This window comes from Trachurus japonicus, chromosome 24, assembly GCF_045865225.1.
Source record: "Trachurus japonicus isolate A0001 chromosome 24, Traja_1.0".
In the NCBI taxonomy this organism is placed as follows: Eukaryota; Metazoa; Chordata; class Actinopteri; order Carangiformes; family Carangidae; genus Trachurus; species Trachurus japonicus.
The window spans coordinates 22612694-22629245 of record NC_140930.1 but is presented as its reverse complement, the minus strand read 5'-3'; positions in this window follow the sequence as shown (position 1 = coordinate 22629245).

Here is a 16552-nt window from a genome sequence, read left to right as displayed (position 1 = left end):
GAATTCCATAAAGTGTGAATTTAGTTTGGTATAGTTCAAAGAACATTTTTTCTTCTCACAATTTTAGGAAATGTTATTTTTGTCTTGGTCGTGACTTGGCCTCTTCAGCCATTTGGCCATGTCATCTTGAAACTGCTCAGACATGGACTTATCTTTGGACATTGTAGATGTTTTGACTACAGCCTTTTACAGAGGTTATAAGTAGAAACTGTGGGTCAGTGGCTAAAGTCAAACAGATGGAGCCTCTTTTGTTAGGTTAGGGTCTTAAGATAAGAGAAAGAAAGTGCTTTTGGCCCAAGGGAATAGCAATGTGACCCAGTTTGGTAGGGTTCTCTAACACTTGTGATAACTTGCACTAAGCAATTTTATACATTGTTGGCAGTGGCGGCTGGTGAAAAATATTCTAGGTGGGGCTGTTTGTCCCTGAAGTTTTTGGTGACCATCGATAAAAGAACCCCATACCCATTTTTAGGGATAAACATTAATTATTTATTTGCCTTAGCAGTTTGACAGATAATGACAATGAACAAACAGTAGTCTTTCACTGGTGGCACACAGTGGACGTGAAATATATTAGCAAATACTCTTAATACAAAAATATTGTTATTAAAAGGCATGTGTATGATGTAACCTACAACAGTGATTAATGTTAACTATAGACAAAGTGTGACAGGAACACTATAGGAGGAGCATAACGTGATTAAGTTTGGTCTGACCTTGCTGATGTGAGATTTTAACTGCTGCATTATCAGGTTTGATGACGAGTCTAACTGTGAACGTACTGGTCACACCTGTAAACATATTGAACAGTGCTGCAGCCTGATGCTCCGCATCACAGACGTCCTGTCACAGCCTGGGTGATTAGTTTCCCCTGGTGTCACTCAGGAATAACAGTGTCCAGTCCAGTGTCCCAGAAGCTGGATGAACTAATAAAAACGCTCTCGGACGAGCTGTGAACGCACCGCGGACGAACCAACAGCATGTAGTCCAGAAGTTGTCTCCGAGCATCAAGAGAGAGCAGTCTCTGACGTGCCGGTTAACGGTGCTCCGGTCCTCCGGTGCTCCTCTCACACACTACGGCCTCCTGTCACATCATAACAGCCTCCCGCCACCGGCCCACAGAGTTTTATCCACCTGTTCATTGTATTTCCTCACCGTGAAACTGTGTTTTTCATCCAGCTGTGAAGCTCTGCTGCTACTCCTGCCTAGCTTGGCTAACGTTAGCTGACAGCACCGTTCATGTGTCCCTTGAGAGTTCATGTTTTGTAATCCGTTCAGATAAATAGGTCTCTAACTCCAGTAACAGTCCGTGTGGTATCTGTCCTCACTGTTTAAAAAAAAAGTAAATTATACGGGAAACAGAATTTGAAACTGATGAAAACTCCGTAGCCCATCCTGGTACCGAGGACAGCTCCTCGGTTAATTTCCCCCTCGATTTCTGGTTGCCACGGGAGACCAAAATGTTTGGTTTGGGGCGATATTTTCTGCGCCCCAAAGGCATAAAATCCGACTACGCTGATTGGCTAAATTACCTGTTGCTCGTATATTTTTTACTTAGCAACAGTCACTGATTGGCTGAGCCGGTACACTGCTCGGGCGACTTCTCCAGCGCCCCAGACACAGAGCGATAGATATAACAGAGACAGTAATGAACCTGTAGGCAAATTAGCCTCTAAATAATGGTTTTATTTTATATACAGCTCGATTTTAAGAATTCCTATCACATTCACAGGTACAATAAGGAAAAAATATTAATTTTAAATTATTATTTTGGAAAAAATAATAATCATTAAAATTCACTTTTCATCAGGGGGGGCGGCGCCCGAGCGCCCTCTATTGACCAGCCGCCACTGATTGTTGGACAATGAGGTCCCAAATGTCAAAAAAAAACCCATGCAGTCAGATTAGTTGAACCATTTGTTTCCAACTCGGACTGTAGTTTTTTTTTTTTTTTTTAGTGGGTAACTTTTCTTCTTGAATGAAAGCTTAACAAAAAGAATGACATGTTTGAGCAGAATTTTATTTGAGATTATTCCATCAGAGCTCCAGGTTTGGAGATGATACATCTGTCACAACAACCTGTCGACTGCTTCAGAAGGAGAGAGATATATTGACCAGTTCCTAGATTCACTGAAAATGCATGTGAGGAAAAAAAAAAATTGGTATGCGACAGTGCTAATGAGATGAGATGATAGACAGGCTGTTAAGCTGAACTCACAGGAATGCAATGATAGCAGATAAAGTGTTAGACTTGAATTATTGTAGCAGTAGACATGTTATTGGTTATTGTTTCTTTTTTTCTTTTAGATCCCGTGAAGCCCCTAACAGAAGTATCCACACAAAAAAACAAATGTTGCCTAAATTCAGGTCTCTGTTGGGCTGACCATGCAGTGGTCAGTCACCTTTACTGTTGGTTTCTTTTCTGGTCTACAGAATTAGAGCCCATTATCTTCTAAGGGGCACATTCACATCAAAAGGTAGTTTTAGTTCAAATTGTCGCATATGGACCCTAAATGATAAAAGACAGACATCTGGAATATGACTGAAATAATGAGTTAAACTGACATCAACTAAAACAGAGTTTGAGGAGCTCAGATGGCAGCATGAGGGACTGCTGTGCTGCAGCCTCCTGTGTCGGCCCCTGATTTCTACTCGTCCCTCAAACAGACCCCTCCATCATATAGGAAGCAAATAGAAGCGTGGGATTTTCATTAATGCTGCGTACCATCTTTAAACCCTTTGCTGTCCTCCACCCTTTACCTCATGTAGGCCTCCCTCTTCTCCCCTCGGCCCTCTAACGGCTTGGACTTTTATTACCCAGGCTGACAGGAGCATCCATAAAGAGACGCTCTGCCAGCGAGATGGCAAACATGTTTCTTGCTCAATCCTCTTGAGCCTTCTTGAGAGAAGCTGAAAGAGTAATAGAGCTTTTGGGAGCCCTTTGTGTTCAGCGGAGGGTGGAGGGGTGGGCGCAGTCCGCCATCGTCTGACTGGGAGAAATAGGTGAGGAATCTGTGGTTTGCGACAGCTTCATTGATGGCAGCCTATTATATTGTCATCCTGTGACAGAGTTACATGAACATCTGTGCATGGTATTTCCAATGACCCACTTCAGCACTTCAGGGCCACAGCAGCATTACAGGAGGCTCTCAGGGATCAGAGGCTCTGCGTGGCCGTACTGGCGGTTGGGTTTCCACACAACACAGCTCTCTGTCAGGCAAAGCTTCACTTTGCTCTCACTATCTCTGATGCATGCAAGTGTGCAGCAGAAAAGTTTCTGGTGTTGCATGTATTGATTTCTTCGTCTTTCTTTTTTTCCCCCCATGTGTTCACGTCTACTGTGAAAATTTGCAGATGTGTGATGATGCTTTACCAAACCAACTAACCTAACTAAGTGTTTAGGGGATGCAACACGCTGTCTGTTCATTGTGTGAACGTGCCGTGCAGACAAGCATTTCCTATCACAGGCAGAGGCAAACGGGAAAGCAGATTGCCTTTCTTCAGATTGGTGCTGTCCTTGTCACAGGCGTGATGACAAACAGGATGTAAGATGGTGCCATGTATTCATTTGTCAAACTTGCTCTGAAATCAAGAATGCTTTGGCTTTCAGAACTGATATAAGCAGCAGCGTAATCTGTCTTCAAGTTAGTGCAAAAAATACAATGGGCAACTGTACGCTTTTCATCACTTTGAATGATAAAGGAAATTAAAGCCGCAAGCGGCGATGGCGGGCCCTCGCTCGCCCATGCCACCGCGGGGCCTGAGGCACGCCGGGGCTGTGGCGCGGAGCAGAAATGGAGAAAAAACCTGGAAGGAGGCAAAAAACGCAATGTTTCGTTCATCCACCAGGGGGCAGTCACCGCATGTGGTCTGGTGCGTTCAGGGGCGGCCCCTCATCACTCCTGTGAAGTTTGGAGTGAATCGGACAAAGCATGAGGGAGTTATGAGCAGTTAAAGGTTCGTCCACCAGGGGGCAGTAATGGGATGCGTGCAGCTGTGTTCAGAGTCAGTCCCTCATCACACATGTGAAGTTTTGTGGAAATCGGACAATGTTGATGTAAAATATGGCACTTCCTGTTTCCACTAGGGGGCGAATGAGTGAGATCGCCTATGAGCATATGGAGACGTTGAGGTCGTGACCCTGGACCTGTGTACCAATTTTCATGTTGATACGAGTTCAATAAAGCCATCCAAAGGGCAAACGTATTGTCATGGCGAGGAATGGTCGCCGCGTCGCCACACGGACGCCATTACTCGTAGCTTCACAGCGTTCATGATGGAGCTTCACCAACTGGTTCTGCATGTTTTAGAAGTGGAATGAAGTTGATGGGGCAAAGTATGTACATTTTCCAAATTTTAGTACACTTCCTGTTACCACCGGGGGGCGCTATGAGTTACGTGGGAAGTTAATATATCGGGACGTTCAGGGCGGAGCCATCATCATGTCCAGCAAGTTTGAAGTTGATTGGATGAAGTATGTGGGCGTGAGAGCCACTCGTATGGACATGGCGAGAACGCCAAAGTCTGTTGAGCACAGGTAGCCACGCCCTTTGACCTACGGACTCACGGAGCACAACTTAAGCTCAGCTAGGTCTGGAGATGTGGTATACCTAATTTGAACTTGATCGGGCAAATTCTGTGGGAGGAGTTACGTTTAGGCGGGAAAAATCAAAACCAAAATGGCCGACTTCCTGTTGGGTTGAGGTCATGAGGTCAAGAGGATTTTTTGTATATCTGGGTATAATACATATGTGTACCAAATTTTGTGTGTGTACGACAAAGTAAGACGAATGGCGATGCCATTGACACGTGTTTGTAGGGGGCGCTATTCGGTCATTTTGCGCCGTCCATGTGCGGCACCACCAAAATATCGAATTTCGGAGAAGGCCGGACGTCCGTGCAAAAGTAGACGCATTTTCGCATTTGGGAAAGGGGCGAAATTGGGGCCAGAAGTTGCGTAAGAATAATAATAATAATTAAAGCCGCAAGCGGCGATGGCGGGCCCTCGCTCGCCCATGCCACCGCGGGGCCTGAGGCACGCCGGGGCCGTGGCGCGGAGCAGAAATGGAGAAAAAAACCCGGAAGGAGGCAAAAAATGCAATGTTTCGTTCATCCACCAGGGGGCAGTCACCGCATGTGGTCTGGTGCATTCAGGGGCGGCCCCTCATCACTCATGTGAAGTTTGGAGTGAATCGGACAAAGCATGAGGGAGTTATGAGCAGTTAAAGGTTCGTCCACTAGGGGGCAGTAATGGGATGGGTGCAGGTGTGTTCAGGGTCAGTCCCTCATCACACATGTGAAGTTTTGTGGAAATCGGACAATGTTGATGTAAAATATGGCACTTCCTGTTTCCACTAGGGGGCGAAAGGAGTGAGATCGCCTACAACCATATAGAAACGTTGAGGTTGTGACCCTTGACCTGTGTACCAATTTTCATTTTGCTACGAGTTCAATAAAGCCACCCAAAGGGCAAACGTATTGTCATGGCGAGGAATTGTCGCCGCGCCCCCACACGGACGCCATTACTCGTAGCTTCACAGCGTTCATGATGGAGCTTCACCAACTGGTTCTGCATGTATTAGAAGTGGAATGAAGTTGATGGGGCAAAGAATGTACATTTTCCAAATTTTAGTACACTTCCTGTTACCACCGGGGGGCGCTATGAGTTACGTGGGAAGTTAATATATCCGGACGTTCAGGGCGGAGCCATCATCATGTCCAGCAAGTTTGAAGTTGATTGGATGAAGTATGTGGGCGTGAGAGCCACTCGTATGGACATGGCGAGCACGCCAAAGTGAATTGAGTGCTGGCAGCCACGCCCTTTGACCTACGGACTCACGGAGCACAAGATAAGCTCAGCTAGGTCTGGAGATGTGGTGTACCTAATTTGAACTTGATCGGGCGAACGCTCTGGGAGGAGTTAATTTTAGGCGGGAAAAATCTACACCAAAATGGCCGACTTCCTGTTGGGTTTAGGGCGTGGCTCCAATTCAATTTTTGGTATGTTTGGGTATGATACACGTGTGTGTCGAGTTTTGTATGTGTTCGACAAAGTAAGCGAAATTTGTCTATGAAGAATTTCGGAAAAACTTCAAGGGGGCGCTATTGAGGCATTTAGCCACGCCCATGGGAAACGACTCTATCTGCTGAAAGAGCTCGCCATTCTTGACCCGTGTATGAAATTTCGTGAGGACACGACTTCGTTAAAGCCACGAAAAAGGCAAACGTAATTGTACGATAAAAAATCGTCAGTCGCCGCGGCGGCACACGGACGCCGTTCGTCGTATCTTCACAGCGTTCATAATGTAGCTTCAGCAACTGGTTCTGCATGTATTAGAAGTGGAATGAAGTTGATCGGGTGAAGTATGGATTTTTAATGAATTTTTGCGTACTTCCTGTTACCACCGGGGGGCGCTATGAGCCAGGCAGGAAGTCGATACATCAAAACGTTCAGGGCGGAGCCAACGTCATGTCCTTTGAATTTCAAGTGGCTACGACGAAGTATGTGCGCGTAATAGGCAAACGTAATTTTACGACAAAAAATCGTCAGTCGCCGCGGCGGCACACGGACGCCGTTCGTCGTATCTTCAAAGCGCTCATAATGTAGCTTCAGCAACTGGTTCAGCATGTACTAGAAGTGGAACAAAGTCGATTTAGTGAACTACGTATTTTTAACGAATTTTTGTACGTTTCCTGTTACCACCGGGGGGCGCTATGAGCGACGTAGGCAAATAATATGTCGGATCGTTCAGGGTCTCGCCATAGATTTTTGCACCAAGTTTGAAGCGTCTACGATCAAGTATGTGGGCATGAGAGCTGTTCGTATTTACATGGCGAGCACCGAAACAGTCGCCAAACTTCGGGGCACGCCAGAGGCCAAGCGCTTTGAGCTACAGACCTGCGGAGCACAAGATAAGCTCAGCTAGGTCTGACGATGTTCTGGACCCAATTTGGAGCCGATCGGGCGTAACCCCTCGGACGAGTTCGTTTTGCGTAAACGAACTTTGAACCAAAATGGCCGACTTCCTGTTGGGTTTCGGGCTTCGCTATATGAGGATTTTTTGTTCATCTCGCATTGATAAATATGTGTGCCGATTTTGGTCCGCTTTCGTTAACGTCATTTTTTTCCCTATGGGTTTTTGGCAAAATTGTAGGGGGCGCTATTTAGCCATTTCGCGTCGACCATGTGCGACCACTCAAAAATATCGTTTTTCGGATCCGGCCGGACACCCATGCAAAAGTAGACGCATTTTCGCCTTTGGGAAAGGGGCGAAATTGGGGTTTTAAGGGTGTGGGAATAATAATAATAATAATAATAAACAGCGCGATTTCAATAGGGCTTTCGCTGGGCGACTTGCAGTCGCCGCTCGGGCCCTAATAAACAGCGCGATTTCAATAGGGCTTTCGCTGGGCGACTTGCAGTCGCCGCTCGGGCCCTAAATAGAGTATTTTCAAAGGCCTGCTGCTTTCCTTTCGAGCCATTCATTAACTTGTTTTTGCAACACAGGTTTCTAAAATGTTATTTAGAAAAAAAAATCATTAAAGCAGTACTTAAGAACTTTCAATTATGGTAGTGGCCCAAAGCGGTAGTGTTTTGTCTGAAGGAAGACTCCATTTCCCATGAGCACTAGCGCGTAGTGCCGTAAACATCCAGGTGCATGGAAATTAACAGAAGACGTCCAAACTAAGTTTCTGTTACCAGCGGATCATTTCTCAGTAAACACACATACACAATCTGACGGAAAGGTGCCGCATTGCTGCTCCCTCCTCGTCGTGACTCGCGAAAGTGAAAGTGAAACGTAAGTGAGAGCTGTGTTCCTACCATGCTCCTCAAAGCTGCTTAGTGCCAGTGAAGATGATACAGACCATAATGATACAGACCCCCTCAGGCCATGACAGAGGTGTCATTCAACCTGTTGTAAGTCGATGTACCATCACAAGAGTTATGAACATATTATATGAAGGTTGAAAAGTTCCTCAGTGTTGGTTTAAATGTTAAATATTGTATAAACGTAAATTTCCATGTCTTCCTTGATTATAAAACAGTCTAGGTTCTGTATTAAAGCAGAAGTAAGCGATCCGGTGGTTTTGGCTAACTTCCTGTCAGCCGATGGAGTTAGCAGTCCCCGCCCTCGTCCCTACGTCACCACATTCACGCACATCCCTTGGCTGCACATACAGAGAGGACCGCCCCTTTATGCCGTTCTCTCTCCTCATTGGATAAAGGTTGTAGGATACAAGGAAAGTTTTCTCCTGGGCTTACAGCAGAGCAGAGTGACTGACAGACCCGTGTTTCAGACCAAACACTCTATAGAAGTGATTGCTGTCGGAAAAAGGAAATATTTAAGACTTATATTAACACAAATATTCCGCTTACTTCTGCTTTAATACTGTGAAAGTATCAAAGCCTCAGTCCGCAGAGAAATGCACACAGCTTGTATGTAGACACCTTAAAATCAGCTTTGCACCAGCCCCGTCCACTTGGACCCACCTAAACGTCAACTTTAATAACTTTGGAAGGCTCAGTAGACTGTATCATCAGAAACCTCAAAATGTACCAGTTCTTATGCACTTCTGCAATCAACATAATTTACAGGAAGGGAGAGAGAACACATTCCTGAGGAGAGCCATTGGATGCCACAGATAAGTCGGATAATTCACCACTGACTCTCACTCTTTGAGTCCTGTATGAAAGACAATCAAGTATCCAGCTGACAATATTATGATCCAGAAAAAAAAAAAAAAGGTCTGTAATTTTTTGTGTTTTGTTTTGTTTTTGTTTTTCTGAGCTTTTCAATAAAATATTTTGTATTCACTCCAAAACACCTTTGGGACAACTATTCAAATAAAACAGGGAAAATGTTAAATATGGGACCTTTAAAATCTACCCTGTCATAACATCTGAAACATATAAATCATCCATGCAGATGGAATACTGAGCGTTTTAAGATTTCAGCTTGCCAAAAACAAAGCAAGCCAAACTGTTATTATTGTTACAGCAAATACAACTGATGCCAGATGTAACAAATTCAATTTCACAGTGTTTTTCACTGCTCTGTTAATTATGCTGCCACCCAGCACAACATCTGTCTTGTGCTGGTTTGCTTGTCTTAACATAATGTGGGGATGAAAGCAAAACTGTTTCATGTTTAATATAAAGTGCTGGAGAAAAAAAAAACAAATCTTCACACTTATCATCTTTCATCATCAGACAGATGTCGGTTAGCTGCCTGAGGTGGCTGTCATCAAATGTCATTAGTCAAATGGCCTCTGTTGCTTTCATACTGAACCTCACCTATAACCTTCACAATGCAACAATCAGACGCAATGGCAAGACCAAAGCTCTGCCAGTGTCACGGCACTGAGAGGAGTCAGAGCCAGGGAGATTCAGGGAAGATACTCCAAACAGGATTACAGGCACCAGAGATGACAAACTGGCAGGAACGCAGGCAGACAGAGGTAATGGGAAAAATACACACTTGTAGCAGGGACACAAGGAAAACACAATAACACACAAGCAGAAAATGGAGCAGACAATGTGACAACTGGTGAAAATGTCAAGAGGCAGAGGAAAAATCAAACCTTAAGGGATATTGGAGGGCAGTACTGTACTGGTGGTAAATGTATTCTGAACAGATGCATTTTTAATGTTACTCATCATGTGTATTATTCTTTATTGATTTGGGGCTGATGACCGAGGGTAGAAGGAGGAATAGTGGCCTGTTAAAAAGAAGAATAAAAAAAAAAACACACAACAAATACGGGGTTAGGGTAACCCCGCAATTGAACAAGTAACAAGTAGTACATTTTTGGGACACTGACATGAACTCAAATTTAAAAAAAGAAAGATGAACGTGTGCTAATAAAAATAATAGAATTTAATAGTTCAGAAGAGTACAGATCTGGTCATTCATTTTAACATTCATCAAACCATTGAATGCCCCTTCATGCCCTGTGGATGGGGTCATGTGTTCTAACTCAAGGCCCACCTGAAAATTTATATTTAAATAAATATTAACCACATCAGAATTTTAAGGCCATACTGTCAAGTGCGTCTTAACCAGTGTGGGTTTACTTTTAAAATGTATTCCCCTACAGATTACTGATTACATGTCCTGAAATGTAATCTGTGATGTATTTGGATTACTCAAGTAAAGTAATGTATTCTGAATACTTACTGGATTACTTTTATCTTACCTAAAATTGTCTGCCTGAGCGCCTAGAGAATTATCTTACATGATCTTATGTAGGCTACCTTAGCATTAATAAATATGTGTTTGAATTTGTCACACCACAGTTAAATTTGTTATTGATCATCCAGCCATATTTAAATGATTTTTTAAATTGCCAATCACATATTAAAACAGAGCAGCTTTCTCTACCCTACAGTGCATGTCCAGACTACAGCCTCTGAGCCTCCAATACACATGCAGAATGCCCTCGAAAAAAACCAGAAAAAAACCCAATTTAAAACAGGTTTTGTTTGTGTAGGATAAACAAGAGGACAAACAAGATGTTGTTATCTTGAAAATAAAGTAATGACAGGAGCCACTATGAAATCTGCATCACTTCTGTGCTGAAGTCGGTGTTGTTTTGGAAACAGCGAGACATTGCTGTTAAGCATCATGACAGTCAATCCTTTTTAAAAAACAATGATCCTGTTGCAGTTTATTCTTGTTGTCTGCCAGAGACCGCACAGTGCAACCTGCGTGTAGTGCACTAGGCTAAAATAATCCCTACAAATAATCAATATTTAAAGAAAGTATCTGTATTCAGAATACAGCAATTTAAACTGTAACTGTAACGGAATACAGTGACTTATATTTTGTATTTTAAATCTGTAACGCCATTACTTGTAATCCGTTACTCCCCAACCCTGGTCTTAACAATCTATCACCTAAGATTGATGCAGCTTTAACAGAAAGTGTGTGAACGCTGTGTGCCTGTTACCAGCATGTTTGCTCTCAGCGTCCTATATCTGGGTGGAATGTTTCTCTCACCCCTTTGTGTTTCAGACATCAAAGAGCATCGACAGACTGCCGCCTTGAAGCCACTTCCCTTGCATCTCTATGACAGTTATGAGAAGCTGTTCAGGAACTGTAAACATCAGCAGTGGTCTTTAACATTACTTTTGACTGTCTTAGCTGCTGGGTTGACACTTAATGTGTTTTTATATTCTAACCAGTGGCATCAGCACGGTTGGTATTGTTTTCACCTTCATGTGTATGTCATCACTGCAAAATATGGTCCTTGAGACAACGACTGCAACAGTCCTTGGGCAGCTATTTGTGTCAGTCAGATCATTGTCAGCCTGATTGCATCACATCTGTGCAACATGGTCACACAACTTTCAAAAATTTAAATCAAAACTAATTTCAAAGACGGTTCCGGTCAAATGCTGACCACTGTGTACTAATGGGTTCATGTTGATTGGTGTCATGGTTGATGTTATCCCATTGTCCGTCCATCCATCCATCCATCCATCCATCCATCCATCCATCCATCCATCCATCCATCCATCCATCCATCCATCCATCCATCCATCCATCCATCGTCCTCAGGCCAATCGCTGCTGACATAGACTGGTCACCTATCCCGGGTCTACCCCGTCCAAGCCCTATTACAAGGGTGACATATATTGAGATGAACAACCTCACACATGCATACAATCACACCATATGATTTATGCAATTTAGAGGGAACATCCCATGATCTCACTCTAATTCACATTGTCACCAAACTCTAACTGTTGCATGTGGTGTGTTTACAGTCAAAACTATTTTGTTTCAGATTATTGCCTTGAAATTGTATTTGTTTTTCTCTAATCTAGAGCTACAGCATTGAAATCTGTCTATTAGATTTCCATGACCTGGCACAAATCAAATGTCTTTGGTGGGAGTACAATTAGTTATACTTGTTAAGTTCTCAGCTATTTTCTCAATAATTTAGTTACTGCCTTTTGGGTTAGCGGATGATGAAAAAAAAAAAATGGAATATGAATAATTTGAGTATTTTTGGAAGGTCTTTCTGGGTTATACTGTAGTTGAAAGAGACTCATTGGGAAGGATGCACAGGAGGTCGTCTAATTTCATATACCCTGGAAACTCAGCCAGCAACCAAATCCATCAACTAGCAAAACGATTGATTGTTTAACAAACTGGGAAGCTCTCTCACCATGTTTCTCCTTGGCATGAAGCCAGAGGGATGCTTCCTAACAGCACCTGCCCTTCTGCCCCGGGCTGAGCTGGAGATGCATAATAAAGTCATCCTTTTCTTTTGACTTGCATCAAACAGAGAGCTCTTCCTCCAAAGAGGACATGGGGTTTGCTAGTGTGTTTTGTATCCAGTGGACCCACCCCTCTGATTACAGTTACGACTGACTTACAGTACATGACTGCATTTTCTACTGCACAAAACGTACATTTTTGTTGTTGTTGTTTTTTTTTTGATTGATTGCTCTAGTTCTCTTTTTTTTTCTTTCAAGCTGTTGTCCCTTTGGACCCTACTCAAGTCCACAACAACTTAATGTGCAACTAGAGCTCTGCTACTGAGAAGTCTGCTTTTAAAAAATCTCTGTTCTTCAAATTGAGGGTTTCCCAACACACATTCAGCCAATAGAACCCAGATACACCATAAATAGACCTCACCTTCATATATCACACTGACTCTAATGTGAGTCACTCTTTCCAGAGCACATTTACTAGTTGGAATTTTTAGGGTTAAAGTTTGAACTCTTGTAAGAGCGATGAAAGATCCCTGAGGACCCATCAGCAGACACTTCAACCATAGCTAGTGTGGATTGGCCATCTGACCAGCCAAGCATGCCAGTTTGCCATTGTTGCCAGAAGTGACAAGGTCGGCATTAGATTGCATGGTTCCAGCCTCGTATGTGCTTTCAATAAGCTGTTCAAGTTTTATTGAGTATGCAGTGTTACTTATACGACTCAGCTTGCTTCATCTTTAATCTTTCTCATACATATCTATGACTTGCCAGTTGCAAAAGATGTCTGTAATGTTGAATCTCATTGCAAACTTTAGGCTTTGATCTATGAATGATACATACTGAGGTCAGTATGTATCATTGCCCTAAACCATATATCAGTTTAGTGTTGTGCCATTATTGTTGTGGTTTGTGTCTGTGTTGATTTCCTGTTTTATTTTGTAGTCAGTGTCCTGTCTTCCTGTCTGCTCCCTGCTGTGATTACCTCTCACCTCAGTGTTCCCCCATTGCCTTTGTTGAATCATCTGTTCCCCATGCCTGTGTGTGCGAGTTTTAGTAAATACTATAGAAACTTTTTTTTGTCTGTGTCTGCATCTGAGACAAGTTCTCTAAAACCCTGGCAATAATCTGCAGATAGCTGAAAATTAAGGTTCATGGTGTTAAGTAGTGGAGACATTTGTGCAAGCAATTTGTCTATGGAGTTACTGTTGTTGCACAAATGCACCCTGCTTTACATGCATCTTTAACTGTAATTTGCATTGTGTGGGTCAGATGATAGCCTTTGAGCCACCACCACTTCATTGTATAGAGCACTTTCTAAGCCTTAAAGACAATGAGGATGTTAGGATGTAGGATGAGTGCCCCAAGTATATAGACAAGCGCAAATGGTCTCATTTATAACCGTTGCGTACGCACAAAACGGGCCTGAAAGTGGTGTACGTGACTTTCCACGCCATGGTTGTGATCTATGGGGAGCATACGTCAGTCCGACTGCCCAAAAGTCCGACGGCTCATTTCTCCGACTACCCATTCTACAGCGTTAAGGTTAGGTTTAGGGTAAGGTTAAGGGTTAGGGCTACTTAAGTCGGAGAAGTGGGAGGTCGGACTAATGGATGCAAAAATAAAGAAATGTATGGTCGGAGAAATGGGTAGTCGGACAGACGTCATGCGCCCGTGATCTATAAAAAACAAACTTGACGGGAGAATGTGCGCAGCCCTAAGCAAACGTTTGGAGGAAAAGGGGAATTGGCGACACAGACGGTGTGGTGGTGAACTGAAGTCAGACTCAGGAAATGATGATTTAGAAGAACAATTATGTTTTTATTATCGGCCGTCACACATTTAATTTCAACCCGTATGCGTTAGATCCATGTTGCCACGGTGATTTAATTCAACAGCGCCCTTCTTTTGCATCGGACTGGTGTTTCAGAAACATCTTCTTAGAATCTAACTTAAAATTCAAAATCAAAATTCCTTCTCTATATTTAATCACCACCGTCTCTCCGTCATATTGTCCACTCCCAGAGCGCAGGAGGAGGAGAGGACGGCGCTGCTGCATGGGATAAATACATGGTGTAAATAACTATATGTTCCTATGATACTGTGAACATATGATCAAGAGTCAATTAAATCTCAAACCCTGGAAAAAAAATCCAGTAATCGTTCGCACAATTGCTACATTCTGTTTTCTTGTTATCAAGAGAAGTGTCATGTTTGATCATTCCTCAGAATGTAACTGATTCCGCTAATTATTCAAAGTTTTATCGATCAGTCTAATTACTGTAAATAATACAGCGGTGCACCCCGTGCGTATATAATTCTGCACCACGTCACCCATCCCACGCACAGTTTTATAAAGAGAGACCATACTTTGAAGACAAATGTTCTCCAGTGAAGACAACATTAATCCAGAGAGTTTTTTTTTTCCTGTGGTAAGTAAATTCAGACCATTATATATAATCTTACAAGAAAGGGGAAAATGTGCTCAGTTTGGCATGGCCAAATGAGCTAATATCAAATCTCTATGCTTTAAACTAAGAGCACTAAGACTAAGTGCAACTAAGACTCTACAGAGTCTTTCTGAATAGCAGATTATTTGTTTACACAGCTGAGGCGGCAAGAAGAAAAGTTGGGGTGGGTTTTATTTTGAATATATCATATTTTCTAAAATCTTACACTGCTGTTGAGATTTTCGAACACATTATTTGTTCTTCCAGACATCATTATTTCTTTACTTTGTGCATTTATACCAGCAGAAAACTGTCTGGATGGATATCCCTGCCATTCTTAACCCCACAGTGCAGTTTCTTTGAGTGAGTGATCACAACGACCCTGAGAGGAATAATTTACTGACACACGTCAAAACCAAAAAAAGAAGAGAGGTGATGTGGGCTTGGTTAAGAGACTGGCTGTAAAGACAAAAGGAATCCCTGATGAAGTCCTTTTGAAGTGCCTTTTACAGAAGTCCTTGGAAATACATATTGATGAAGTCCAAATTGTCTGGCCTGGAGGGAGAAGGCAGTCGACTGCTTTGTATTGCGCTATAAATATTCACTGAGGAGGACGTGGCTTGGTTCAACGCGTGAGTAGAATTAATATGTTAAAATGATTGGAGATAATTAGAGACGAAAGGGAAGGACCAGCACCATCAGCAGCCATCAGTTCCCTTAACAGAGGAAGATTCTCTTCTTTTATCACTCCTGAAAACATTTGTTTCAGTGCTCAAATTCACAGGTCCAGCTGTCACTACATTATTAATGTAAACACTTGAAGGTAGAAGTTCTCAAAGTACACTTAACTGGTCAGGGGAAGCTATCCTTTATCATATACAGCAGAGTCTTGACAGACTGGACTGCTATTAGTATTCAGAAGATGTTTATCCCTGTTTGAATGTGTGAGGCTCCTTGTTCGCTGTACAGAAACACTTTGAACCTTTGTCTCTGGAGAAGACTTGGAGGAAGGTGAAGATGTGACAACCTCCTGCTTATTTGATTGGACTGTAAATATCAACTGTAAACACTTGACTGATTGTTACTGCTTTACAAACCAACATTTATAACAAGATTGTTGCAATTGTGTGAATGATGAGCACACGGTTTTACCATCACACGCCTGTGGAGATGAAGCCATGGAACTATTTTTATCATAACACAATCTCAATGTCTTCTTACTCAGACTGAGGATCCGTATTTAGAATATAACTGACATGCGTGGGATTAATTTGTTTAAGATTCACAAATTCAATGATTAACAGACTGATTTACAGAAAATCAGCAACTATCTTACCATTTTACTATTTTCTAGAAAACATCTCTAATGTTGACACCACTTAAATACTGTACCACAGAAAAGCAATATACCTATGTAGGTGTTACATAGTGTGATATGTCAAAAGATTAGTGTGTGCAGTGTGTTTTTACTGGAGACATGTAATCATGTGTAACTCAATGAGCCATTTCAGAGCTTCTTTTATTGACATTTGAGTTACTTACTATATGAAAAGAGTAGTTGTTGGGTATTCTAACATCTCGTAGGAGTCTGTGGGAATTGACTGGAAGCCAGACACTAGTGGTCATTGTGGGAAATGCAGTTTTTGGTACTTGGAACTCACAGGGTGTTTGGTTAGCGCACGTAAAACAGGTGATCTAACTGCCTAAATGATAACACGTGCAAACCACAGTATTGAAACAAGGGTTTTTTTTTACATTAAAATAATTTCCACCATGGAGAGTTTTGACAGAGAGCTGGATGGCTGCAACCACAGAATGAAATGTGATCCGATGGATAATAAACATTTTGTTGAGGAACAGCAGACAGGAATGTGGGAGATTA